The following is a 27,332-nucleotide window of genomic DNA, read 5'->3' as shown; positions in this document are numbered from 1 at the left end:
CTTTCAAGTTATGTCGATATAGGACTCGTTTTACTGTGGATATAGATTCTTGTCTACCTGTGTCCTCCAGCATCTATACAAGGTCCTTTGCTGTTGTTCTGGTATTGATTAGCACTTTTCACAGCAAACTACATTCATCTGTAGGAGGCAGAATGCGTCTCCTTCCTGAGCGGTATGATGGCTGCGTGGTCCCATGGTGTTTATACTTGCGTACTATTGTTTGTACAGATGAACGTGGTACCTTCAGGCATTTGGAAATTCCTCCCAAGGATGAACCAGACTTGTGGAGGTCCACAATTGTTTTTCTGAGGTCTTGGCTGATTTCTTTTGATTTTCCCATGATGTCAAGCAAAGAGGCTCTGAGTTTGAAGGTAAGCCTTAAAATACATCCACAGGTACACCTCCAATTCATTACACCTCCTATCAGAAGCTAATTGGCTAATTGTCTAAAGGCTTGACATAATTTTCTGGAATTTTCCGAGCTGCTTAAAGGCACAGTTAACTTAGTGTATGTATACTTCTGACCCACTGGAATTGTGATATAGTCAATTAAAAGTGAAACAATCTGTCTGTAAACAACTGTTTGAAATGTAGACATCCTAAACGACTTGCCAAAACTATAGTTTGCTAATATTAAATATGTGGAGTGGTTAAAAAATTAGTTTTAATGACTTCAACCTAAGTGCATGTAAACTTCTGACTTCAACTGTATGTACTTGTATGAAACCAACATGGACACCAATATTAAATTTTTACATATCAGGTTTTATTTATTTATTTATTTATTTTATTCTCAGTTTTATCATCTCGGACAACCTTATTTGTCTATGACCCATAAATAAATAATTCAGTATTATATTTATACATAATATTAATTCATATTTTATTTGAAAAAATAATTAAAATATGACCTATTTGCATATGAAGGAATATTTGATTCGTCATGACCTGCAAAATGTGTACTTTGTACTTTTAATGTCTAAATAAAACTGTGAGGAGAGAAAAGTATCCCCCCCCCCTTAAAAATGTAATTGAGAAAACAATTCCGTTCTGCACCTTTTTTTTTTTTTTTTTTTACACCCCTGTACATCGTCTGAACGCATTTTCAGAAACAAGAAATTGGTTTAGTATGTTTATATTTGTGTATAAAGATCTACAATAATTATATGAGATATACAAAATATTGTCATATAGTCTAGGTTATAGGTAATTTTGGCCTATAGCCTAATATTCAAAACAATACAACACATTGGTTTTGATTGTACTGATCATATGATGGCGCTCTCGAACAGAACAACAAGACTGAACAAACTCTCCCGCTTTACTTCCGAATGTTTGAGACACCTCCATCAGATGAGCACCTCCTCCTGCTGCTGAGCTCGTGAGAAGACACATCCCCGGAGATCATGACTGACAACAAGCGCGCGGCGAGAACTCTCAAACACCTGCTGCAGAAGGCGGGAAACAGCAGCTGCGCGGACTGCGGCGTGGACAGTAAGTTTGAGACATTCACTTGCGTTAAACCACCGACAAACAGACCTGAACCGGAGCACGCACGACAGACATGACATGCCCGAACCTGCGCGAGAGGAAAAATGCGCCCTTGAGACACACAGGGGGCGTGACGCACGTCAACTCACTTGAAATTCCTGAACACCTTTATTACTCGAGAATACAAGACGAACTTTTACATTTGAGCAGGTGTAGCTTAGAAAATGAGATGTTTTGAATGGAATATTACATACGTATTATATATGTTTTGACTTTTTAAACTCGTGGAAAATGTGTTCCTGTTTTTGAATCGAAAAGATACCTGTGTCATGAAAGAGACTGCAGTGTAGTTTGTAAAAGGGAATGTAGTGATTTTTTGGTGCTTGTGGTTTTGCTCAAGGCAGGATTGCATTTCAGCAGCTTCACTAAAGCAAAGGATCTGAAAAAGCGCGTGCGTGTCTTTTGAAGTCAGTCAGTGAATTAGAAATTACATCCCAGACTTTAGGATTGTGGGGACGTGTTTGAAGGTGTGGCTGTGTTTTCTAGGAACATGTTTCTGGAAAGAGAAAAGAGACAGACAGATATAAAAGGGGATCTGGGTGGAGTTTAAGGACGCAGATGAAGAAATAGGAAGTGAGTTTCTGACGACTGTACACCCAGATAGCAAAATAGCTTTGGGCCAAATTTGGCGATATTTCGGCAGTGAGTTTTGCCCACATCCTGTACCACTGTCAATCCATGTGCAGATCTTAAAAGTGGTATATTTTGTGTTTATTAATCTATTTTTATTCCCCGATGGCCTCTTATAATGTGTCTTGCACCAAAATCAGTCATAATTTAGTTTATGACAATTTTCCGCTCTCTGACACTTAGAAACAAACAGGCTGTTTTTTTTGCTGCTGTAACTTTAAGACATCTATGGAAATGCCCTCTTCATAAGTGAGTAGCAGCGCTTTGCTATTTTCATGAAGTTATCTGAAAACAGTGTGGTGGGCATTCTTTACTGCTATATGGCTAAATTAAATCTAGTTTGTAAGGCACTGTAACAGCAGCTACAGAATAATCTCTTAATAACATAGTGATCCATTCAATCATCACCAGCCAAAACCTTGATTTAAAGGATAAACTCACTCTATCAAACTTAGGGGCCGTTTACACGACAACGTTTTCAACTAAAAACGGAAAAACTTTTTATGCGTTTTGGCTCTTCGTTTACACGACAACGGCGTTTTGGGGCCTGAAAACGCAAACTTTTGAAAACGGTTTCAAAGTGCAAATTTTTGAAAACGATGCCGTTATCGTCTCCGTGTAAACATACAAAAACGCGAATTTGTGAAAACGATGACGTCATGCGCACGCGTATTACGTGTTCAATCTATAAGCATGCGCGCGAGTACTTAAAAACAACGCGCGAGTATAAAAAACTACAGTGGCGGACTACAGGACTGTGTTTGTGCTGCTCAAGATTTTGAATTTATTGACGCTTCTACTACGACCAGCGATCGCCATCATCATTGTTTGTATTCACCGCTCTGTAGAAGAATGCTTATGTGCGCAGGCGCGTAGTGTTTCTTTACAAATTGACATCGCCACCTACTAGCCTGGCATGCATAATACAGAGCTTTTAGTCGGATCCGTGTGAACGGGGATCGTTTTGACATGTTGTCGTCTGTACGCGAAACTTTTCAAAAACGCAAAGGAAAAACATTTCCGTTTTTAGTACATCGTTGTCGTCGTGTAAACGTACCCACAGTGTGACAATTTCAAGGGTTTGTCAGCTGTTCTTCAGACATTGATAACATAGTATTTGTGTTCTGTGTGCCATACTGGAAAATCAAGACTGAACGCTTACACTTTATCTGACACGTATTTATTTTATTAATCTTATTTATTTTTCTCTCTTGCTCTCTCAGATCCGGAATGGGGCTCTTGTTCTTTAGGTGTGTTCATCTGTCTGGGCTGCTCTGGAATTCACCGGAATATTCCCAGTATTGGAAAAGTGAAATCACTTCGACTCTCGCGCTGGGAGGATTCAGAAGTTCAGGTTTTCATTGATGTTTCTGCCTTTTGCTCATGTCATGCTCTCAGACATCCAAATTAAAAGATAGTTCACCTAAAAATGAAAATTCTATCATTATGTACTTACCATCATGTAATTCTAAACCTGTATGCTGTTATTTATTCTGCGGAACAATCTTCACGCAGCTCTTTTCCATACAACGATGGTTCATATTGACAAAGCTCCATATAAGTTGTCCAAGTCTTCTGAAGCCATGTCCGCATTCTGAGTCAAAACATTACTTCTGACACCAAACACCATTGGTTCTCATATATATTTTAATCGAATGCAGCGCTCCAGTTGGAATTAAGTTTTCTGAATAACAACTTAAATTTGGAAAATAGCACACAAGTTATATGGATAACATTTGTATTATATACAGGTGCATCTCAATAAATTAGAATGTCATGGAAAAGTTCATTTATTTCAGTAATTCAACTCAAATTGTGAAACTCGTGTATTAAATAAATTCAGTGCACACAGACTGAAGTAGTTTAAGTCTTTGGTTCTTTTAATTGTGATGATTTTGGCTCACATTTAACAAAAACCCACCAATTCACTATCTCAAAAAATTAGAATATGGTGACATGCCAATCAGCTAATCAACCCAAAACACCTGCAAAGTTTTCCTGAGCCTTCAAAATGGTCTCTCAGTTTGGTTCACTAGGCTACACAATCATGGGGAAGACTGCTGATCTGACAGTTGTCCAGAAGACAATCATTGACACCCTTCACAAGGAGGGTAAGCCACAAACATTCATTGCCAAAGAAGCTGGCTGTTCACAGAGTGCTGTATCCAAGCATGTTAAGAGAAAGTTGTGTGGAAGAAAAAGATGCACAACCAACCGAGAGAACCGCAGCCTTATGATTGTCAAGTAAAATCGATTCAAGAATTTGGGTGAACTTCACAAGGAATGGACTGAGGCTGGGGTCAAGGCATCAAGAGCCACCACACACAGACATGTCAAGGAATTTGGCTACAGTTGTCGTATTCCTCTTGTTAAGCCACTCCTGAACCAAAGACAACGTCAGAGGCGTCTTACCTGGGCTAAGGAGAAGAAGAACTGGACTGTTGCCCAGTGGTCCAAAGTCCTCTTTTCAGATGAGAGCAAGTTTTGTATTTCATTTGGAAACCAAGGTCCTAGAGTCTGGAGGAAGGGTGGAGAAGCTCATAGCCCAAGTTGCTTGAAGTCCAGTGTTAAGTTTCCACAGTCTGTGATGATTTGGGGTGCAATGTCATCTGCTGGTGTTGGTCCATTGTGTTTTTTGAAAACCAAAGTCACTGCACCCATTTACCAAGAAATTTTGGAGCACTTCATGCTTCCTTCAGCTGACCAGCTTTTTAAAGATGCTGATTTCATTTTCCAGCAGGATTTGGCACCTGCCCAAACTGCCAAAAGCACCAAAAGTTGGTTAAATGACCATGGTGTTGGTGTGCTTGACTGGCCAGCAAACTCACCAGACCTGAACCCCATAGAGAATCTATGGGGTATTGTCAAGAGGAAAATGAGAAACAAGAGACTAAAAAATGCAGATGAGCTGAAGGCCACTGTCAAAGAAACCTGGGCTTCCATACCACCTCAGCAGTGCCACAAACTGATCACCTCCATGCCACACCAAATTGAGGCAGTAATTAAAGAAAATGAGCCCCTACCAAGTATTGAGTACATATACAGTAAATGAACATACTTTCCAGAAGGCCAACAATTCACTAAAAATGTTTTTTTTATTGGTCTTATGATGTATTCTAATTTTTTGAGATAGTGAATTGGTGGGTTTTTGTTAAATGTGAGCCAAAATCATCACAATTAAAAGAACCAAAGACTTAAACTACTTCAGTCTGTGTGCATTGAATTTATTTAATACACAAGTTTCACAATTTGAGTTGAATTACTGAAATAAATGAACTTTTCCACGACATTCTAATTTATTGAGATGCACCTGTAGATATTTTTTTGTCCTTTTGGAGCTTGACAGATGTAGTCACTACTGTATCAGAGACTGACTGATATTGTTTTTTTAATGACTGCTATGAAACTGATTATTTTTGTTTAATTGTCTGATAACCGATATGCACAACCAATTTTTTATTCTTGTTTTATTTCTGTTTTTAGGCACATTAACAACTTAATTGTTTATCACTAACCTCTGGTGAACTGCTTTACAAAACTAATATTGTACACAGTCTACAAATAATTAATTTGACTAGTTTTAGTTGTAATTTATGTTTGTTCAAAGCCCATCAAAGCCCTTAAGGTAAAGTCCAACTTTATCAGTAAACCCAATTTTAAAGAACTGTTAACCGATTAAGTAAAGAGAAATCGGTTAAAAATATCAGTCAAATCGATTATCGGTCCATCTCTAGTCACTATGAACTGTCTTTCTATAGAAAAGAACTGTGTAAAGATTCTTAAAAAATTCTCCATTGTGTTCCATGAAAAAAAGCTAAACAAAACTACAGAATACATTTTTGGAATGACATGAGGATGACAGAAGTTTGGGTGAACTATTCTTTAACTAAATATAAATCTATTTAAACTATATGCATTTATGTTTCATATGTGTTTGTCTGTGCATTTATCCAATGACATGCCTATTAATCATGTTTAATTGGTGCTACATAAATGCAGATTTTGCTCAAATTGTTGTTGTAATGTAAATGTAAATATGTATGTATGTTTTTGTTTGTAGTTTTTGTCTGAGCATGGGAATGAAGCCATGAAGGCCAAATATGAGGCTGCACTTCCTGTTTACTACCACAAACCCACTCACAGAGACTACCAGTGAGTTACCAAGGCATCATGCCAGCATCTCCTGAGCATAAAGAGCACATTTATAACAATCTGTCTTCTCTGGTATCGCAACACTTCTGCCAGTCTGAGACACATCTGTCTGTGTGACATGACAGTTAGTTGGATATTTAGTCAGATTTGAGAGGACAACAAAAGACTCTGAATTCACTCCAGATTCTTACCATCTCCAAGTACTTCAGTCTCTCCCATGGCGAGGAAACCTGACAGATTTAACTTTAGGGTGAGATCAGGGTTACTTTAACTTTAGGAGAGGTTTTTGAGTTAATTTACCTGTAGGGCAGAGTTAGCCTCATCCCAAGGACCGCCCACAGTCCGTTCACTGACTGTCTGATGCACATTGCACCCAAAAATGTCAAGGCCTAGTTAAAATCGTTACGGTTGACTTTACGCAACTTTTAGAGTTAGTGTTGTGTGAGAATGAGCATCAGAGAGTAACACATTATTTCATCATACTGTATGTATGTGTGTGTTTTTAGGGTTCTAAAGGAACAGTGGATTCGGGCGAAGTACGAGAGACAGGAATTCATTGAAGAGGGCAAGAAGCTGACCTACGAGGATGGTACATGTGTGTGTGTGATTCTGAATACTCGCTTTTATGATGCTGAAATTCTGGGATTCTGTTTCCTGTCTAATGATTGACATGCTTGTTGACTAATCACAGAGACGAAAGATGGCATGCTAATGAAGAGAGGACGGGACAACGGACAGTTTCTCAACAGACGATTCGTCCTGTCTTTGAGGGACGGCACACTAAAGTACTACACTAAACTTGATGTGAGTGACACACATACACACACACATGAGCTTTATTAGATATATACTAGTGATTACTGTAGTCTGTAAAGTGTGTTTCTCAGATTTCCCAGGTTGTCTCCTTACACATATTTTTTATTTATTTTTTCTGGCCGGTGACTAAAAAAAGAACTCATTCCACCATTCTTTACTGAAAAGTTCTTTCTCCATTTTCCAGTTTTTGAATATGCATTAGCTGCAGTCATAAATAATAAAACAGTCTTCTTACATTCTTAGTCATCTTAAGTCAACATTACAACAATGCCAGTCTAGAATCTATTAATATTTTTTCTTCAAGACTGTTAACATCACAAATGTATTCTACCTGAATATTTCTAATCTTCTACATTTCCAAAACATATGGAGCATTCTGGCCTTATCTGCACAGCACAAGTGGAAAATTTGAAGATGCATTTGATGCAACTAAATACATTTTGTAAGGGGTAAAATATGAGCAGTTTATTATGTTAAATTTAGTGCTGTCAATAGGGGTGTGACGATTCGCTCTGACAACGATTTGATTAGGTTATGATTCTCTACCTAACAATTACGATGCATTGTGATGCATCGTGAAATCTGAAACCAGAAATTACAGATGAAATGTAATGTGCAGGCAGATAGTCTGAAATCACTCCCTATTCTGTAGCATTCACTATAAATTGAATGAATTAAAGAGTGTGTTTTCGTTCAAAGCCAATGTCTGCCCACCAGTCACATTTATTTAAGCTGAGTTCTATTCGTGGTTAAACTGTTTTATGGAGAAATTACAAATTTTATGTAGATACAAAAGCAATATTAACCTAATATATATCGTAATTGGGGAAGAAGGCAACAACAATGAACCTATGTTGGTCAAATGGATGCAAACAGTTTTGAATAATGACACAGAAAGCCAAACTCGGCAGTATCCATCCATCCTAAGTAGGTTCGCGGGGTGAACTCAGCTGCATAAACTATCTGTATTTCAAGTTTTCTCGCGTGCTCCGCTCCGTGTCTGTTGCGAGAAGATTCATGTAATATGAGACAGACACATTGGATATTAATATATAATGATAATCGCTTCTTAAATTTCGTAACCGATGCATCGAAATTTCTTTGATAGATCGTTGTACCGCAATGCATCGATGCATTTTTCCACCCCTAGCTGTCAGTCAATTAATTGCATGATCTTTCATAGTTAATTGCAGATTAATCGCAGATTTTGAAAGTGCTGACATTTTTGAAAACTCTATATATACTCCTTTTCCTGTCAAAATGCATATATTTCCTTTTTAGGCAAGAAAACAAAACAATATATAACACTAGTGTTTATTAACATTTTCCAAATAAAGCCTTACACAGTACAAAGATAAAAATGCACTAAAATAGCTCCAATTCAAGTAACATGTTTTCCAAAGTCTAAGTGGGAGGTTGACTAATTGATAGAACTAGTCCCAATAGATTGTGTTTTCATTGCAATGAACATTAAACCTCTCCACAATATTAATCCGGTCTGTCCACTTTGCTACAGCAATCGTGAAGCCACATTCACATGATTCACGCTGTTTTGAATTCCACATGAGAAGCGTTAGCAGAGAACATCTTGTTTTGCTCTGGCATTGCACATGTAAATTAAATTTTATCCTAATTGTACAGTTAGACAGGAGCGCAATGCGGCGCCAGGGAAATGTTAATGCTTCAGAATCTAATGTCAAAATTGGTAAATGTGTTAATCGTGTTAAAGAATAAATTAATAAAGAATTTAATAAATAAAAATAAAAATTAAAAAATTGCATGTGTTAATGCATTAAAGTGAATGGGTGAAATTGGAATGCCCGTTATGGCGGATCTAGAAAAGGAAATCCCGTCTTACAGGTAAAAGAGCCAATCACCTTTTAGATACAGACATCATTTGCCAGTCAATACAAGAATGTGCATGTGCTTTAGCTGGACCAGCCAGAAAAATAGTGTTTTTTAGCCTTATCTGGTTTAAAGAAGCACAATTTATGATACCATTGTTGTCAGATTTTACTGCTGATTTGAAATATGTTCTTTGATCGTAATCATGACCAACTGATATTCCCAAATGTCTCTAATGTTGCACTTACTATTTAACAATAATAATAACAATTTAAAAAAAAAACCTTGTCTGTCTATTTCTTCTACGCTAGCTTTCTATTGTTTCAGTAATGTCACTTTTCCCCACAGCCGGCATATTTGTGACCATTAGTTAGGGCTGGGGGATATGGCAAAAAAATTAAATCTCGATTTGTTTTTCAAACTTAAGGATGATTTACGATTTGATTTTCTTACATTTAAAGGTATTTTTCAAAAAAGGTAACTCCAACATGATTCAAATATCACGTTCCTTATTAGAATGCACAGCAACCTGGTTAGAAAAATCTGTTTTTTCATTATAGAAAACAAAGGTTTGTAACAAAAATGCACAAAATATGTGCAACACACAGAAAGTTGTCAACAGTGTAAAAGTAAAATAAACAAATTTATTTAAAATAACATTGTTCAGAAATAATAGTATAAAATAAGAAAACTACAAAATACCTCAAAGCCAATTTAGATATTATTTTTATTTAAATCATGTCCATCTAGAAAGTTGTCCATAAATCCATATCTAGAAACAGTCATGTTTATCTAGAACGGGTCGGCAACCTATGGCATCAATGCTGGCACGCGGAGGGTAATCACTGGCATGCCAGCAACAGCGAGAGAGGAGTAGGCAATTGTATTTATATCAGTTCGCACCTGCATTCCAATCTACATCTTGATGTAATCCTCATGATCACGCAGCGTGTTTTCATGAGCTGAATGGGAGACTAAACAAAAAGTTAAAATGTGTCGAGTCTACAGTATACCCAACAGACTCGTGCAGTGCGTGCAAGCCATTGCGCATCACAAGCCGGCAGAGCTTCCCTTCCGGTTAATCGCGCGAGTAAACGTGCCCGCTTTGCTTCGGTCAGGCTGCGCAGTTAACCGTGTTTCATTTGTTTCTTTTTGTTTTCAGAATAATAAGGAAAACATTACTATTAATCCTTGAGATTTCCAACCCAGCATACAGGTACACACCCTCCTTAAACCATGGTCACACTCAGAATTACATTAAACGATAAAAGAGAAAACATAAACCCACATCGTGGTTCAAATATCTGAGTCTATTCAAAATCTAAATTAAACCTGGAAATAAAGTTTTAGGATTTTGCAGGTGCGATTCACCGAAAAGGGCTAAATAGTTGATCGGCTTGTGATGCGCGAATGGCTTGCACACGCAGCGTGAGTCTCGTCACACTTTAATAGTGTTTAGTCTCCCATTCAGCTGATGAAAACACGCTGTGTGATCATAAGGAAGGATTACATCAAGATGTAGATTGGAATGCAGGTGCGAAAACTTAATATAAATAAAATAGCCTGCTCCTCTCTTGCTGTTGCTTGCGTGCTATGATTACCCCTCTGTGTGATTTAGAAAAATATACATTCATAATATAAGGAATATTTAAGATTCCACACAGTTTCGTGATTAATAATCAAATAAGAAAATTTGTGACATTAACTGTAACTCATTTTGTACAAAAGGACAGGTTTTCTTTCATTAAAGAACTTTCAAAAGATGCTTTGTGAAAATTCACATGCAGGATCATGATTATATCATAATCATCGGGCTTTGCACAAATTGACCAGGAAAATAAAAAATGGCACTCCATGTCAAAAAGGTTGCCGACCCCAGATCTAGAAAGTATTTTTTAGTATATCAGTCAATTTGTATGTATAACCATAAATATCTGCAGATAGAGTCCAGATATCAGAAACATTTCAGTGTGGTTGATAACGCAAAAAGCTCAGTTTAAAATAATGACATCAGTCAGTGCTGTTAGTACGCAGCGCCATCTAGTGGTACACGCTGAGCAGAGCAGCTAAATGGAATAATATCACTGTTTGTCTAGGGTGACCATATTCTGGTTTTCCAAAAAGAGGACACCTCTTGGGGTGGGGTGGAATAATAGGGTTCAAAAGAGTGTTACTATGAATGCAAACTTTAATACAGTGAAAAAGACACTCTATTAGCATAACATAAATATATATAAATAAATAAAAATTTCCAACCTTCTTTTGAATGTCCATGTACTAAAATAAAATATTTGATGCCATGAGTGTACCTTCATTTACTATTACTATTATTTTGAATGGCCATGGAAAATGAAGCAATGTGATAACAATTTTACCTGGTTGCAAAAAGTAGTCCGTTAATCTACCTTGCTGACACTTTATGCTTCGCAGAGCTAATGTGTGCCTCTAAATCACTTGCACCTTTATTAGCAACTGACACATAAGTGCCAGCTATATAATTATAATTTTTATAATTTATCACACATATACAGTGAAATTCTTTTTTTTTTTTTTTTTTTTCACATATCCCAGCTAAGCTGGGGTCAGAGTGCAGAGCCATGATATGGCACCCCTGGAGAAGATAGGGTCAAGGGCCTTGCTCAAGGGCCCAACAGTGGCATCTTGGCAGTGCTGGGGCTTGAACCCCCAATCTTCTGATCAGTAACCCAGAGCCTTAACCACTGAGCCACCACTGCCACAGCTCTGTCATACATTCTGTTTTCATGGGAAAAGCATGGGAATTTTTGTGTGCAAATCTTCTGTAAATTTGCACTTTCGTTTTGGGCATTGTTTCCACTCAACACAACAGCGCTTCTCTCGTTCACGGAGAGATTGACAGGCAGGAATTTGGCCAATAGTTGCTGCAAGCCTCTTATAATCGACCAATTGGTGTGCAAGAAGGCGGGACTTACAAAGAGGGGTTAAAGCAATGCAAATATGCGTGCTCACACATGAAGTATTAGACCAGATGCACATCATAATGCAAGTAAAGCCGAATCCCGGACATTTTCGCAAATTTAAAAATCCCGGCCGGATGCTTTTTTAAGGTCCGAAAAAGAGGGCATGTCCAGGAAAAAGAGGACGTATGGTCACCATATGTTTGTCAAAATGATTGCTTCGCTTCCTAAATGTTGGCTATGAATGCAGTACATTTGAAACGCATCACAGATCAAAGCAATAATTAGCGATCTATCTAAATCATCATGTAAAAAGGAGATTTGGATGATTCTCCCATTTATAGCCTATCCATTATATGATTTGATATGAAGCGCCCATTACTGTCACGTATGTTCTAACACTTTATTATAAACACATACATTTCTGTTGACATCTCAGAAAATGTAGCTTAGTGCTTCATGACTTAGACAGCTTACACAGAACATTAAGCTGGTGTAAACATGCATGATGGACGAAGTCTACCTACAGTCACACTGTACAATAGTACTGGAAATATTACCAGCTTTTATATCGGTGTTACGTTGGAACGTGCAGCTGCGCATAATTCCACACATGTTCAGTTTATCAGATTGTGGGTGGCATCAAGCCAAGTGCTGTGAATATTTGTTTTTCTCTTTTATATTCAGCCATTGGTGGATTGACAGTGTATCCAACTACAGTGTCTGCAAATATTTTATTCAAAACCTCAATTCCACGATTTAAAAAACAAAATCGTGTCAAAAATGTAAATTCAAATGAATCGAAAAAAATTGCCCAGCTCTACCATTAGCGGGAGGAAACAATGGCGGTGAATGGAAAAACACCCGAAAAACGATATCAAGAAAAACATCAAAATTGCTTTTGATCCATGCCAAGCCCCAGAAAAAGTTCATACAGATTTGAAGACAGCACAAGTATTGCCAAATTGAACTTTCGCAGACATTTAAAGATATTTTATCCACGATTCATTCACGGACGCAGGTGAGTCTGATATTTGACCGGCAAGTATACACGGCCATTGGCACATCACCGCAAACATCTCTCATTCAGAAGTTACAAATGTTTTTGTGTTGTTTTCTGGTCTGATTTAGTCACAGTGTTTAAAAACGTCTTTGGTGATCTCATCTGTATGAATGTAAGAGCTTCTTTTAACTCCTGAAGAATGTTTTTGTCGCATCTCACAGCGCAGCACAATGAAGGTATATAGAATATTGGTCACAAACATAGCGGTGCGGTCATAGTGACGTTACATGATACAGGTCAATACTACTCCAGCCACTTTGAGAACTTGGCAGTGCAATATATTATACTGCAAATATTGTTGACTTTTGTATGACAAATTGCTTGCTGTGTTCCTTATTTGGCTTCTGATTAAAGTGTCTGTTGAATTGTAAATGTAATTTCGGTCTTTACCCATTCAGCTGTACTTTTATGCCGCTTGTCTGCATAGAAAATAGCTGCCTTGGAGCATTCCAAAGATGACCAAAGAGTAAACTAAATTACCTTGAAAGGACATTAGTATGCTATCCACCTTTTTCTTATGTCCCGTGATGCCTAGCGAGAAATGTGGGCGTTAATCCGTAGTCAAGTAAACACAGCTGTTGTTGCCGTGTATGTCCATTCATTCTTTCATTGTGGTGTTGGGATTTTGAGGAGATTTCATGAGGACATACATCAATCACTATATCAGTGTGTTACTGAACGATAATAAACTAGGGATGGGCATTCATCAATAATTTGGTATTCGAATTTTTAAGCTAATAAAAAAACGAATTCTCTAATATTCTGTTATTTAAATGAAGGTAATTAATGAGAAAGAGACATTGTAAAATAATTGTTTTAGCATGAGAACTGCATTCTCTGTCTGGGTTGCGCCCACACAGAGTCAGCTCTCATGGAGACAGACTGTCTTCACTGCGAGGGCATGAGTCTCAAGACACTGCGCTCGCGAATCGCTCTCGTTCTCAGGGACAATTCAGCCTCCTGCACCCTCCCACCCGTCTCTTCTGTGATACCCGAGGGGTCACACGAGGAGGCATGGTGGGGCCGCGAGGTCAAGCAGGATGAATTTGAGGAGGACCTCGTGCCAGTACACGCCCCGCGAGCCCCTCTCCATGCATCGTGTCTATGCCGATACATTATGTCCGCAGGAGAGCATGGCCTCATCTCGTTTGGTGGTTCTGATGCTGGGGATTATGACAATGTCTGTGTATGATGCTATCGTCCCTTACAGCCCCTTCCGGCTGAAAACCCCACACCAGCTGCCTCAGCACCACCAAATGTCATCGCAGAATCAAATCAAATCACTTTTATTGTCACACAGCCATATACACAAGTGCAATGGTGTGTGAAATTCTTGGGTGCAGTTCCGATCAACATAGCAGTGGTGACAGTGATGAGACATATACCAATTTACAATAACATCAAATTAACACAGCACAATTTAAAGTCTAATATACACATAATTACACACAACAATATACAAATAATAACATACACTGTACAGTATACAATACACAAAATATAGATACACATTCAATTAAAAAAAAAAAAGTTTATATAGTAGTAAATATAGAATGTACAGTAGGTTGTATTGTACTGTATTGACCTTCAGGCTGTCGGTTGATAGTAAGTTGTTAAGAGAGAATATAACATAATAATAATATAATTTATGACAGTCTGGTGTGAGATATAAGAGTAAGAGTAATAAAGTGCAGTGCTGATGTATTTTGATCGTGGGAGATCAAGAGTTCAAAAGTCTGATTGCTTGGGGGAAGAAGCTATCATGGAGTCAGCTGGTGTGGGTCCTGATGCTGCGATACCGCCTGCCTGATGGTAGCAGTGAGAACAGCCCATGGCTCGGGTGGCTGGAGTCTCTGATGATCCTCCGAGCTTTTTTCACACACCGCCTGGTATATATGTCCTGGAGGGAGGGAAGCTCACCTCCGATGATGTGTCTGGCAGTTCGCACCAACCTTTGCAGTGCTTTGCGGTTGTGGGCTGTGCTATTGCCGTACCAGGCGGAGATGCAGCCAGTCAGGATTCTCTCTACAGTGCAGGTGTAGAACCGTGTGAGGATGTGGCGGTTCATTCCAAACTTCCTTAGCCGTCTCAGGAAGAAGAGTGATGTGGACACCCAGGAACTTGAAGCTGCTGACTCTCTCCACTGGTGCTCCATTGATGGTGATGGGACTGTGTTCTCTGTCTTTTCTTCTGAAGTCCACCACAAGCTCCTTTGTCTTACTGACACTGAGGAGAGGTTGTGCTCCTGACACCAGTGTGTCAGAGTGTGCACCTCCTCTCTGTAGGCTGTTTCATCATTGTCAGTGATCAGACGTACCACCATCGTGTCATCAGCAAACTTAATGATGGCATTGGAGCTATGTGTTGCCACACAGTCATGTGTGTACAAGGAATACAGTAGTGGGCTGAGAACACAGCCCTGCGGGGCTCCAGTGTTGAGGGTCAGTGATGAAGAGATGTTGCTGCCTATTCTAACCACCTGGCGTCTGCTTGACAGGAAGTCCAGGATCCAGCTGCACAGCGAGCTGTTTAAGCCCAGAGCCGGGAGTTTCTCATCTAGCTTGGAGGGCACTATGGTGTTGAATGCTGAGCTGTAGTCTACAAACAGCATTCTCACATAAGTGTTCTTTTTTTCCAGGTGGGAGAGAGCAGTGTGTAGTGTAGATGCAATGGCATCATCAGTGGAGCAGTTGTTGCGGTAAGCAAACTGCAATGGGTCTAGAGAGAGAGGCAGCATAGAGCTGATGTAATCTCTGATTAGTCTCTCAAAGCATTTGCTGATGATGGGGGTCAGAGCAACAGGATGCCAGTCATTTAAGCAAGTTATTTTTGATTGCTTTGGAACAGGCACAATGGTGGATGTTTTAAAGCATGTGGGGACTACAGACAAAGAGAGGGAAAGGTTGAAAATGTCTGTAAAAACACCAGCCAGCTGGTTCGCGCACACGTTCTGATGACGCGGCCCGGAATGCTGTCTGGGCCTGCGGCTTTGCGGATATTCACCCGTCGGAAGGATCGGGTTACATCCGCTAAAGAGACGGAGAGTGAACTAACCTCTGTAGCTTCGGCCGCGAGAGCTCTCTCCGTGAGGGCGGTGTTATTTCCCTCAAAACGAGCATAAAAAGTATTTAGCTCATCTGGGAGAGAGGCAGCGGTGTTCATGGCGGAGTTTTTATTCCCTTTAAAGTCAAATCAAATCAAATCAAATCACTTTATTGTCACACAGCCATATACACAAGTGCAATGGTGTGTGAAATTCTTGGGTGCAGTTCCGATCAACATAGCAGTCGTGACAGTGATGAGACATATACCAATTTACAATAACATCAAATTAACACAACACGATTTAAACATCTGTTATACACATAATTACACTCAACTTAAAACATCAAATTAACACAACACAATTTAAGCATCTGTTATACACAATTACACTCAACTTAAAACATCAAATTAACACAACACAATTTAAGCATCTGTTATACACAATTACACTCAACTTAAAACATAAAATTAACACAACACAATTTAAACATCTGTTATACACATAATTACACTCAACAATATACAAATAATAATATACACTGTACAGTATACAATATGCTGTTTTTGTTTTTGTTTTTTTGTTTTTTACTATATAGATACACATTATTCAATAAAAATTAAAATATATATATATAAAAAAAAGTGTATATATATATATATATATATATATATATATATATATATATATATATATATATATATATATATATATATATATATATATATATATATATATATATAGATATATATATAGATAGATAGAATGTACAGTATTGTACTGTATTGACATTCAGGCTGTCGGTTGATAGTCAGTTGTTAAGAGAGACATAATATAATAATAGTAATATAATTTATGACAGTCCGGTGTGAGATAAAAGAGTAATAAAGTGCAGGGCTGATGTATTTTGATCATGGGAGATCAAAAGTTCAAAAGTCTGATTGCTTGGGGGAAGAAGCTATCATGGAGTCGGCTGGTGTGGGTCCTGATGCTGCGATACCGCCTACCTGATGGTAGCAGTGAGAACAGCCCATGGCTCGGGTGGCTGGAGTCTCTGATGATCCTCCGAGCTTTTTTCACACACCGCCTTGTATATATTTCCTGGAGGGAGGGAAGCTCACCTCCGATGATGTGTTTGGCAGTTCGCACCACCCTTTGCAGTGCTTTGCGGTTGTGGGCTGTGCTATTGCCGTACCAGGCGGAGATACAGCCAGTCAGGATGCTCTCCACAGTGCAGGTGTAGAACCGTGTGAGGATGTGGCGGTTCATTCCAAACTTCCTCAGCCGTCTCAGGAAGAAGAGGCGCTGATGAGCCTTCTTCACAACGACTTCAGTGTGGACGGACCATGTGAGTTCCTCAGTGATGTGGACACCCAGGAACTTGAAGCTGCTGACTCTCTCCACTGGTGCTCCATTGATGGTGATGGGACTGTGTTCTCTGTCTTTTCTTCTGAAGTCCACCACAAGCTCCTTTGTCTTACTGACGTTGAGGGAGAGGTTGTGCTCCTGACACCAGTGTGTCAGAGTGTGCACCTCCTCTCTGTAGGCTGTTTCATCATTGTCAGTGATCAGACCTACCACCGTCGTGTCATCAGCAAACTTAATGATGGCATTGGAGCAATGTGTTGCCACACAGTCATGTGTGTACAAGGAATACAGTAGTGGGCTGAGAACACAGCCCTGCGGGGCTCCAGTGTTGAGGGTTAGTGATGAGGAGATGTTGCTGCCTATTCTAACCACCTGGCGTCTGCTTGACAGGAAGTCCAGGATCCAGCTGCACAGCGAGCTGTTTAAGCCCAGAGCCCGGAGTTTCTCATCTAGCTTGGAGGGCACTATGGTGTTGAATGCTGAGCTGTAGTCTACAAACAACATTCTCACATAAGTGTTCTTTTTTTCCAGGTGGGAGAGAGCAGTGTGTATTGTAGATGCAATGGCATCATCAGTGGAGCGGTTGTTGCGATAAGCAAACTGCAGAGGGTCAAGATTGAGTGGCAAGACAGAGCAGATGTAATCTCTGATTAGTCTCTCAAAGCATTTGCTGATGATGGGGGTCAGAGCAACAGGACGCCAGTCATTTAAACAAGTTATTTTTGATTGTTTTGGAACAGGCACAATGGTGGATGTTTTAAAGCATGTGGGGACTACAGACAAAGAGAGGGAAAGGTTGAAAATGTCCGTAAAAACACCAGCCAGCTGGTTCGCGCACACGTTCTGATGACGCGGCCCGGAATGCCGTCTGGACCCGCGGCTTTGCGAGAAGTCTGTGATGATGTTAATTCCCTGCCACATGCTTCTTAGAGTTGGTTGTGTTAAACTGTCCTTCAGTCTTGTTCCTGTACTGGCGTTTTGCTTGTTTATGCTCCTCCGCGTTCCCGGAATTGAAAGCGGAGGTCCACACATTAAGTGCCGTGCGAACATCGCTATTTATCCATGGCTTCTGGTTCGGATAGATCCGTGTTGTTCTGGTCGGAAGGACGTCCTCCACGCACTTTTTGATGAAACACATTTTGCTATCAGCGTAAAGCTCGATGTCGTCATCAGAGGCGGACCGGAACATCTCCCAGTCTGTGTGATCAAAACAGTCTTGTAGCGTAGAGTCTGATTGGTCCGACCAGCACTGGATCGTTCTGAGGGTGGGTGCTTCCTGTTTCAGTTTCTGCCTGTAAGCGGGCAGAAGCAGAATGGAAGAGTGGTCCGATTTGCCAAATGGTGGGCGGGGGAGGGATTTGTAGCCATCCCGGAAGGGAGAGTAGCAATGGTCCAAAACCCGGTCCCCTCATGTCTTGAAACTAATGTGCTGGTGGTATTTTGGTGCGACTGATTTGAAACTGGCTTTATTAAAGTCCCCGGTCACAATGTCCACACAGCAAAGCGCTCCTGACACACAATACTGTTCCCCTCTTCCCCACTGCTGTGTGTCAGGAAAGGAATATTGTTGTTCAAAATGTTGTTCAATATGTTGTTTTCTGTGTCTCACATTAATCACATGCAATAAAGTTTGCACATTATGCACAACCGCTTCCCAATGTTGAGTGGCGCATTATATCATGTTTGAACATACAAAGGTTGCAAAAAGAGTACAACGCTCAAACTTTTTCAATAAGGGCTTTCCCACTCCAAAGCCCACATATTTTGCACAACCGCTTCCAATTCGTGAGTGGCGCATTATATCTTGTAATGAATTACAAAGATTGCAAAAAGATTACAGCGCTAGTTGCACATGCACGAGACACTCACATTTTTTCAGTAAAAAGCTTTCTCTCTTCAAAGCCTCACATTATGCACAGCTGCTTCCCAATGGTTAGTGGCGCAATATATCATGTTATGAACATACCAAATTTCACTCTGCCTGTTACGCGGATGCGTGGTGAGCTCTTACTGGCATTCCGACTGGGTGCTAAAAAATTATCAAACATGATTATACGATCTAATTTGCATGTCAGCCGCCCCGTTTCAATGGTGTTCTGTCTTCCACGGTTCTGTCTGAAAACGCACTGGTGTTACGAGCCGAAATACACAATCCTCTCGCAATGAATGCGATAGAGGTTGTTTCATATGAATTAATTAAGCCTGCTGTCCCGCTGTGCGAATGTGTGGCAAGTCCTCACGGGTGTGTCAGAGCTGGTGTTTACAACGATCGAACACAATCTGTGGTCCGACCACGCGGTGCCGGTGATGCGTGTACAGACTGCGAAATTGCTGTGAAATGTCAACCACCTAGAGCTACTGGCTGTCTTTCTAGCTTTGAGAGCTTTTCATTCTGATTTTGGGAATCACCACATTCTGATCTGTTCGGACAACACGACAGCAGTGGCGTGTATATGTCGCCATGTCACACTAGCCCACGTATGGTCGGTCAAATGCAAGTATGCGCTTCCCCTGAGTGGATATGGAAACAGTTCTGTTCATTGCGCCGAAATGGCCCAATCAGTCCTGGTTTCTGGAGATGGTAGAAATACTGGATGGGCCTCCATGGGAAATATATCTGAAGAAAGATCTTCTCTCTCAAACACAAGGCACGGTTCAGCATCCCCAGCCAGAGCTGCTAAGCCTACATGTGTGGCCTTTGAACGGAGCGCGCTAAACGTGCCAGAACTGACGCATTCAGTCATGAACACCATTTTACAGGCCAGAGCGCTATCCACGAGACGCCTCTACATGCTAAAATGGAATGTGTTCACTGATTGGTGTTTTTCACATGGCAAAGACCCAGTAAACTGCCCCATACATGAAATTCTCATATTTCTTCAAGAGTGATTAGACGCAGGACTCAACAGTCCAAGTTTATGTGTGACTATATCTGCGGATCATGCACCTGAAGCCGGCGCCACTATAGGCAAATATGATTTAATCATAAAGTTCCTTAGCGGAGCAAGACAATTAAATCCATCTTGGCCTGCTACAGTCCCGACGAGCCTTTGTAATCTGTTGATTTGCACATGCTCTCCATTAAGACCGCACTACTGCTGGCTTTGGCCTCAGTAAAATGAGTCAGTGACTTACATGTACTATCAATTGACAATTAATGTCTGGAATTTGGCCCCGGTCTTTCAAAAGCCACTGTCTGTTCTGCTCTTTGTGTGCTATGGAGGACGCACGAAAGGAATGTCTGTCTAGAAGCAAAGACTTTCTCACTGGATCATTGATGCGATTGCCCTGGCTTACGAGTCGCAGGGTAAGATTTGCCCAATTGGTGTTAAAGCACACTCAACTAGAGGCATGGCCTCCTCATGGGCATGGACGAATGGTGTGTCTTTACAAGACATATGTTTTGCAGCAGGATGGTCTTCTCAAAACACATTTGCAAGGTTTTACAACCTAGACGTAACATCTCTCTCTTCTCAAGTCCTCTCTCTTTAGAGCACTTGCCATTTTGTTCACCCCGCCTCAATCCGGGTGGCGGAGGACGAATCTCAGTTGCCTCCGTGTCTGAGACGTCAATCCGTGCATCACGTGGCTTGTTGAGTGCATTACCATGGAGACATAGCGCGTGTGGAGGCTTCACGCATCCCACCGAGAGCGAACCACATTATAGCGACCACGAGGAGGTTACCCCATGTGACTCTACCCTCCCTAGCAACCGGGCCAATTTTGTTGCTTAGGAGACCTGGCTGGAGTCACTCAGCACGTCCTGGATTCGAACTCGTGACTCCAGGGGTGGCAAACTGCATTATATTAAAATATAAAAGTTACACTGTTTCCCCACCTTCATTATTTCATAATATATTTTTTGTAAACTTTGCCACCTGTTTTTAATGCAGTGAAGAGCTGCGTCAATGGCATATTTAATTTTTTTTTTTTCAACTTTTTTTCCTTCTTGTCATATATGGCAAGGTGGGCCAAAACAAGGGTCATCACAGGCCAGCTTTGGCCCGCAGGCCCTGATCTAAAATGACTGCAGCCAGAGCTAGGGAATGCTATAGAACAACTTCCGGTGGAAGTCCCACCCTCATTCGTTTCCTCAGTAAGACCCCCAGGAAAAAGGTGGATAGTATGGAAATATTTAGCTGAGCTTTATTTGCATTTCCGATGTTGTACTATCTGTGGAAAATTTGTTTTCCTTGTTTTATCCCATAATGGAGTTGCCTTTGTAAAATTTACAAATCGCAAAAACTCATTACACTTTTTAAATGAATGAAAAACACAGGATTGATTGATCTCAAAGTACTGTGTGGAGCAGACTGATGCTTGAATACTCACTTGTGCTGTCACATCTCTAGTCTCTGTCTGTCTCTCTGTAGGCAAAGGAACCAAAAGCGGTTATAAAGGTGGACACCATCAACGCCTGCTTCCAGCCAGATAAGATCGGAAACCCAAACGGTCTTCAGATCACCTACCTGAAAGACAACATCACACGAAACACCTTCATTTACCATGACAGCAGTAAAGTGTGTGAAAACAGACAGATATGCACACAAACTCAAGCAGATGTAGCTGTCATATCTCAGACCTCTGTGTGTCTTTCTCTGTCTCTTCATCAGGAGATTGTGGACTGGTTTAACTCGATCCGAGCAGCTGCACTATCTGAAGGTGGCGTTCCCTGGAGCGACGGATGCTGAGGTGAATTGTGTAAAAAATAAATATTGCCGCATCTTTATTTAATTTCCTAAAAACTGATATGATCATTGGCAGTAAACTGATAACACTTGTTTCATGTTCAGCTGAGGCCCAAACTAACACACAGCTTCTTGAAAGAAGGTTTCATGGAGAAAACAGGGCCCAGGGTGAGAGATGTGCACGCAAACAGTATTAATTAACTCACTTTAACTCCTTCATTATTATACCAAATCATTATAGTTTGGGGACTTTTTGTGTCATCACTTGGTAAAACTAATTATAACTAATATACAGTAAATATATATACAGTATATATTAGAAGTAGACCGATATATCGGATTGAACGATTAATCTGTGCCGATAGTTGCTTTTTGGAACTATCGGTTATTGTTAAAAATCTATTCCAATAGTTGCCACTTGCCAAAAAAAAATTTTTTTTTTTTATTCCTCTGTGGTGCTGGATGATTTTACATCTAGAATGGCTTGGGTCTAGAGGTGAAATAAAAACCATCATAAAAAAAAAAAAAAAATCATGTGGGGATTTTCTTTATTTAATAATCCATATTTTTTCCTCACTTCATTGTATATTTTGTAATTGTAATTTTAACGGAGCTAAGTCCCCAGTGTGTTTTAAGCTGTTTATAGTTAAAAGTCCCGTATTATGGGGGCCTGGGTAGCTCAGCAAGTAAAGACGCTGACTACCACACCTAGAGTCACAAGTTCAAATCCAGGGCGTGCAGAGTGACTCCAGTCAGGCTTCCTAAGCAACCAATTGGCCCGGTTGCTAGGGTGGGTAGAGTCATGTTGGGTTAACCTCCTCATGGTCGCTATAATGTGCTTCTCGCTCTCGATGGGGCGCGTGGTGAGTTGTGCGTGAAGCCTCCATGCGCTCGGTCTCCACGGTAACATGCTCAACAAGCCACGTGATAAGATAGGCGGATTGGTGGTCTCGGACACAGAGGCAACTGAGATTCATCCTCCGCCACCTGGATTGAGGCGAGCCACCACGAGGACTTAGAGCGCATTGGGAATTGGGCATTCCAAATTGGGGAAAAAAACTACAATAAAAAATCCCGTATTATGCACCAGGCATTTTGGTTGAACAATAAACTGCATCTGGAATTTTATTAATTTTGGGCTCTTATATCTGTACCTGTTACAGTAAAGAAAGACAAAGATTTATTTTTATTTTTTAATTTACATTCTATAAATCAATTTCAAAAACTTTCAGCCGATTAATTGGTTATTGGTCTTTTAGGCCACCTTGGTTATCGGTGACCACAAAATCCATTATCGGTCAACCTGTAATATACACATACACTGAACAAAAATATAAACGCAACATGTAAAGTGTTGGTCCCATGTTTCATGAGCTGAAATAAAAGATCCCAGAAATTTTCCATATGCATTAATTAGATTAGATTAGGGCCTAATGAATTTATTTCAATTGACTGATTTCCTTAAATGAACTGTAACTTAGTTAAATCTTTGAAATTGTTGCATGTTGCATTTATATTTTTGTTCAGACTGAAATTACTGCTAAATCTGTGTCGATAGTTGCTTTTTGGAACTATCGGTTATTGGCAAAAATCTGTGCCAATAGTTTTTGTTTTTTATTCCTCTGTATTCCTATTCCTTTTGGTTCTACAGTTAGAATGGCTTGGTTCTACAGTATAACAGCGGCCTCTTGAAGTAAAATAAAAACAATCACGGACACCTGGTGGAGGGGAGGGTGGTGGTAGTGTAAGGGGTGTGCGGAACACATCTAGAACTACGCCTTTCTCTCCACAGTCACTCCCCGAGAGTCCCCCAAAAAAAGTCAAATAACTGCCCCATTTCCCATCAAATGAATCCCAGATCCCCAGCCTTCTACACAACACCTCCTGATCAGGAGCATTTATTAAGAAAGTAAATATAGTCCATTTTGATTTCATGTTGATTTTAACAGTTGTTTAAATGTGATCGTGTGTGTCTGTGTGCAGCAAACAGAAGGCTTTAAGAAGCGCTGGTTCACTCTGGATCACAGACGGCTCATGTACTTCAAAGATCCACTGGTGAGATTTGCTCTTTTTCTCTTAGATTTGCTCTTTGATTAAGAAACTTCCTGGTTTGATTGCGGTAAAACAGGTTAGTTGTGAGTTGATCAGAAAATAACATCAGATATTTCATGTTACTGGCTGCTCTGAGATCAGAATTTTCTGTATTTAAATGTTTTTGGTACCAATTTTAATGGGTAAAGCTGATAAGATGTCAGAAATCTTGAAGATTCAGACATTCCACATTTCATCTGAATTCCAGACAGAAATTTTATTTTATTTTTAGAAACTCATGCACAGATATCTGTATTTTTAGACAATCAGAGCAGACTGGAATAGCAGCTATTATTCCAGTAAATCATAAGGAGTTTGATGAAGTGTGCAGATATGGCTGGAATATTAAAATAATATTTGTTTTAATTATTATGGTTTAATAAACAAACATACAAAATCGCAGTACAAAAAAGTCACAGTAATTGTGTTAAATATATATAAATATATTTGTTAAGTTGACGTGTCTTTAATATTAATAATGTTTATCATTATTATGCTTGCAGTTTTTATTAGCTCATATTAAAGGACTATGTAAAATATTTGTACTTTTAAAAATGTATTTGTTATTTCAAAATGGTGAAAAACTTTAAAGAACCGACAGCACCACAAAAATACACTTCTGCATTCATATACATACAGTATACATTAAAATCTTGATGTTGATTAAAAAAGTTTTAATGGGCATGTTATGCATCAATTACATATATTTAAAAGAAAAAAACAAAACACAAAGAATAAACATATAGAATTATGAAAAAAGAAGATAGAAAATTAATATTATCATTATAACTATGGGATGGGACGATATGGTTATCTCACGATGCGGTTTGATATATGAGGTTCACGATTCATATTATCTTGATTTCATATAATAACACTTAAATGACAAAGTAGGACAGAAAATTGTGTTTTTAAAAATGTTTGAAGAAAATGCACATTGTAATTTATCATCAAAGTTATTAATACAAAATATTAAAGAGTTTTTCATATACCTTTCTCTATAAGAAAAGATCACAAACAAATAATCCTTAAAAAATAGTGGCTTCATTCGGCTGATCAGGTGCAGAACACGAGATAGAACTGAACAGAATCTGTCCTGAAAAAGCATGTGAAAGTTGAATTTTTTTTTTTTTATAATTTGTCATCAGTATTATAATCACATTAACTTTTTAAAAATATTAAAATTCTACTTTCTACTGTATCAATTAATATTATTTCATTAAATTGTACTGTATACTGCATATAATAATGATATGAGCTGTCACTCTTTTAATAATACAGTGCATCCGGAAAGTATTCACAGCGCTTCACTTTTTCCACATTTTGTTATGTTACAGCCTTATTCCAAAATTGATTAAATTCATTATTTTCCTCAAAATTCTACAAACAATACCCCATAATGACAACGTGAAAGAAGTTTGTTTGAAATCTTTGCAAATTTATTAAAAATAAAAAAACGAAAAAAGAAAAAAAAAATCACATGTACATAAGTATTCACAGCCTTTGTTCAATACTTGAAGTATTTGGCAACAATTACAGCCTCAAGACTTTGAGTATGATGCTACAAGCTTGGCACACCTATTTTTGGGCAGTTTCTCCCATTCTTCTTTGCAGGACCTCTCAAGCTCCATCAGGTTGGATGGAGAGCGTCGGTGCACAGCCATTTTCAGATCTCTCCAGAGATGTTCAATCGGGTTCAAGTCTGGGCTCTGGCTGGGCCAGTCAAGGACATTCACAGAGTTGTCCCGGAGCCACTCCTTTGTTATCTTGGCTGTGTGCTTAGGGTCGTTCCTGTTGGAAGATGAACCGTCGCCCCAGTCTGAGGTCCAGAGCGCTCTGGAGCAGGTTTTCATCAAGGATGTCTCTGTACATTGCTGTATTCATCTTTCCCTCGATCCTGACTAGTCTCCCAGTTCCTGCCACTGAAAAACATCCCCACAGCATGATGCTGCCACCACCATGCTTCACTGTAGGGATGGTATTGGCCAGGTGATGAGTGGTGCCTGGTTTCCTCCAGACATGACGCTCGCCATTCAGGCCAAAGAGTTCAATCTTTGTTTCTCATGGTCTGAGAGTCCTTCAGGTGCCTTTTGGCAAACTCCAGGCAGGCTGTCATGTGCCTTTTACTGAGGAGTGGCTTCCGTCTGGCCACTCTACCATACAGGCCTGATTGGTGGAGTGCTACAGAGATGGTTGTTCTTGTGGAAGGTTCTCCTCTCTCCACAGAGAAATGCTGGAGCTCTGTCAGAGTGACCATCGGGTTCTTGGTCACCTCCCTGACTAAGCCCCTTCTCCCCCGATCGCTCAGTTTGGCCAGGCAGCCAGCTCTAGGAAGAGTCCTGGTGGTTCCAAACTTCTTCCATTTACGGATGATGGAGGCCACTGTGCTCATTGGGACCTTCAATGCTGCAGAGACTTTTCTGTACCCTTCCCCAGACCTGTGCCTCGATACAATCCTGTCTCGGAGGTCTATAGACAATTCCTTGGACTTCATGGCTTGGTTTGTGCTCTGACATGCACTGTTAACTGTGGGACCTTATATAGACAGGTGTGTGCCTTTCCAAATCATGTCCAATCAACTGAATTTACCACAGGTGGACTCCAATCAAGTTGTAGAAACATCTCAAGGATGATCAGTGGAAACAGGATGCACCTGAGCTCAATTTTGAGTGTCATGGCAAAGGCTGTGAATACTTATGTACATGTGATTTTTTTTTTTTTTTTTTTTCATTTTTTTTTTTTTTTTTGATAAATTTGCAAAGATTTCAAACAAAGTTCTTTCACATTGTCATTATGGGGTATTGTTTGTAGAATTTTGAGGAAAATAATGAATTTAATCCATTTTGGAATAAGGCTGTAACATAACAAAATGTGGAAAAAGTGAAGCGCTGTGAATACTTTCCGGATGCACTGTATGTACAATTTACAAGTAATAACATTACATTCATTTGTATAGTACACACTAAAATGGTAGTCTCTTTAAGAGTGTCTTTAGTTCTGTGTGATTAAAATTAATATTTCTTTCTACTTTTTATCTGACTTTAAAGAACAGAAAAGGATATTATAAGACACATTATTCGATGAAAGTGGAGTGTGTGGATATCATCTTTGAAGGACACACCTGATACTCTTTATATCTGAAGCACTTT

The 27,332-nt window shown here is 39.6% G+C and overlaps 1 pseudogene; it reads left to right on the top strand.

The window, feature by feature from the left end:
- Nucleotides 1-1,345: 1,345 nt before the first annotated feature.
- LOC127449065 (arf-GAP with dual PH domain-containing protein 1-like) overlaps nucleotides 1,346-27,332 on the top strand; it is a 35,590-nt pseudogene continuing 9,603 nt past the window's right edge.

Source organism: Myxocyprinus asiaticus, chromosome 12, assembly GCF_019703515.2.
Source record: "Myxocyprinus asiaticus isolate MX2 ecotype Aquarium Trade chromosome 12, UBuf_Myxa_2, whole genome shotgun sequence".
Lineage (NCBI taxonomy): Eukaryota > Metazoa > Chordata > Actinopteri > Cypriniformes > Catostomidae > Myxocyprinus > Myxocyprinus asiaticus.
This window is presented reverse-complemented; position numbering and strand designations above follow the sequence as displayed.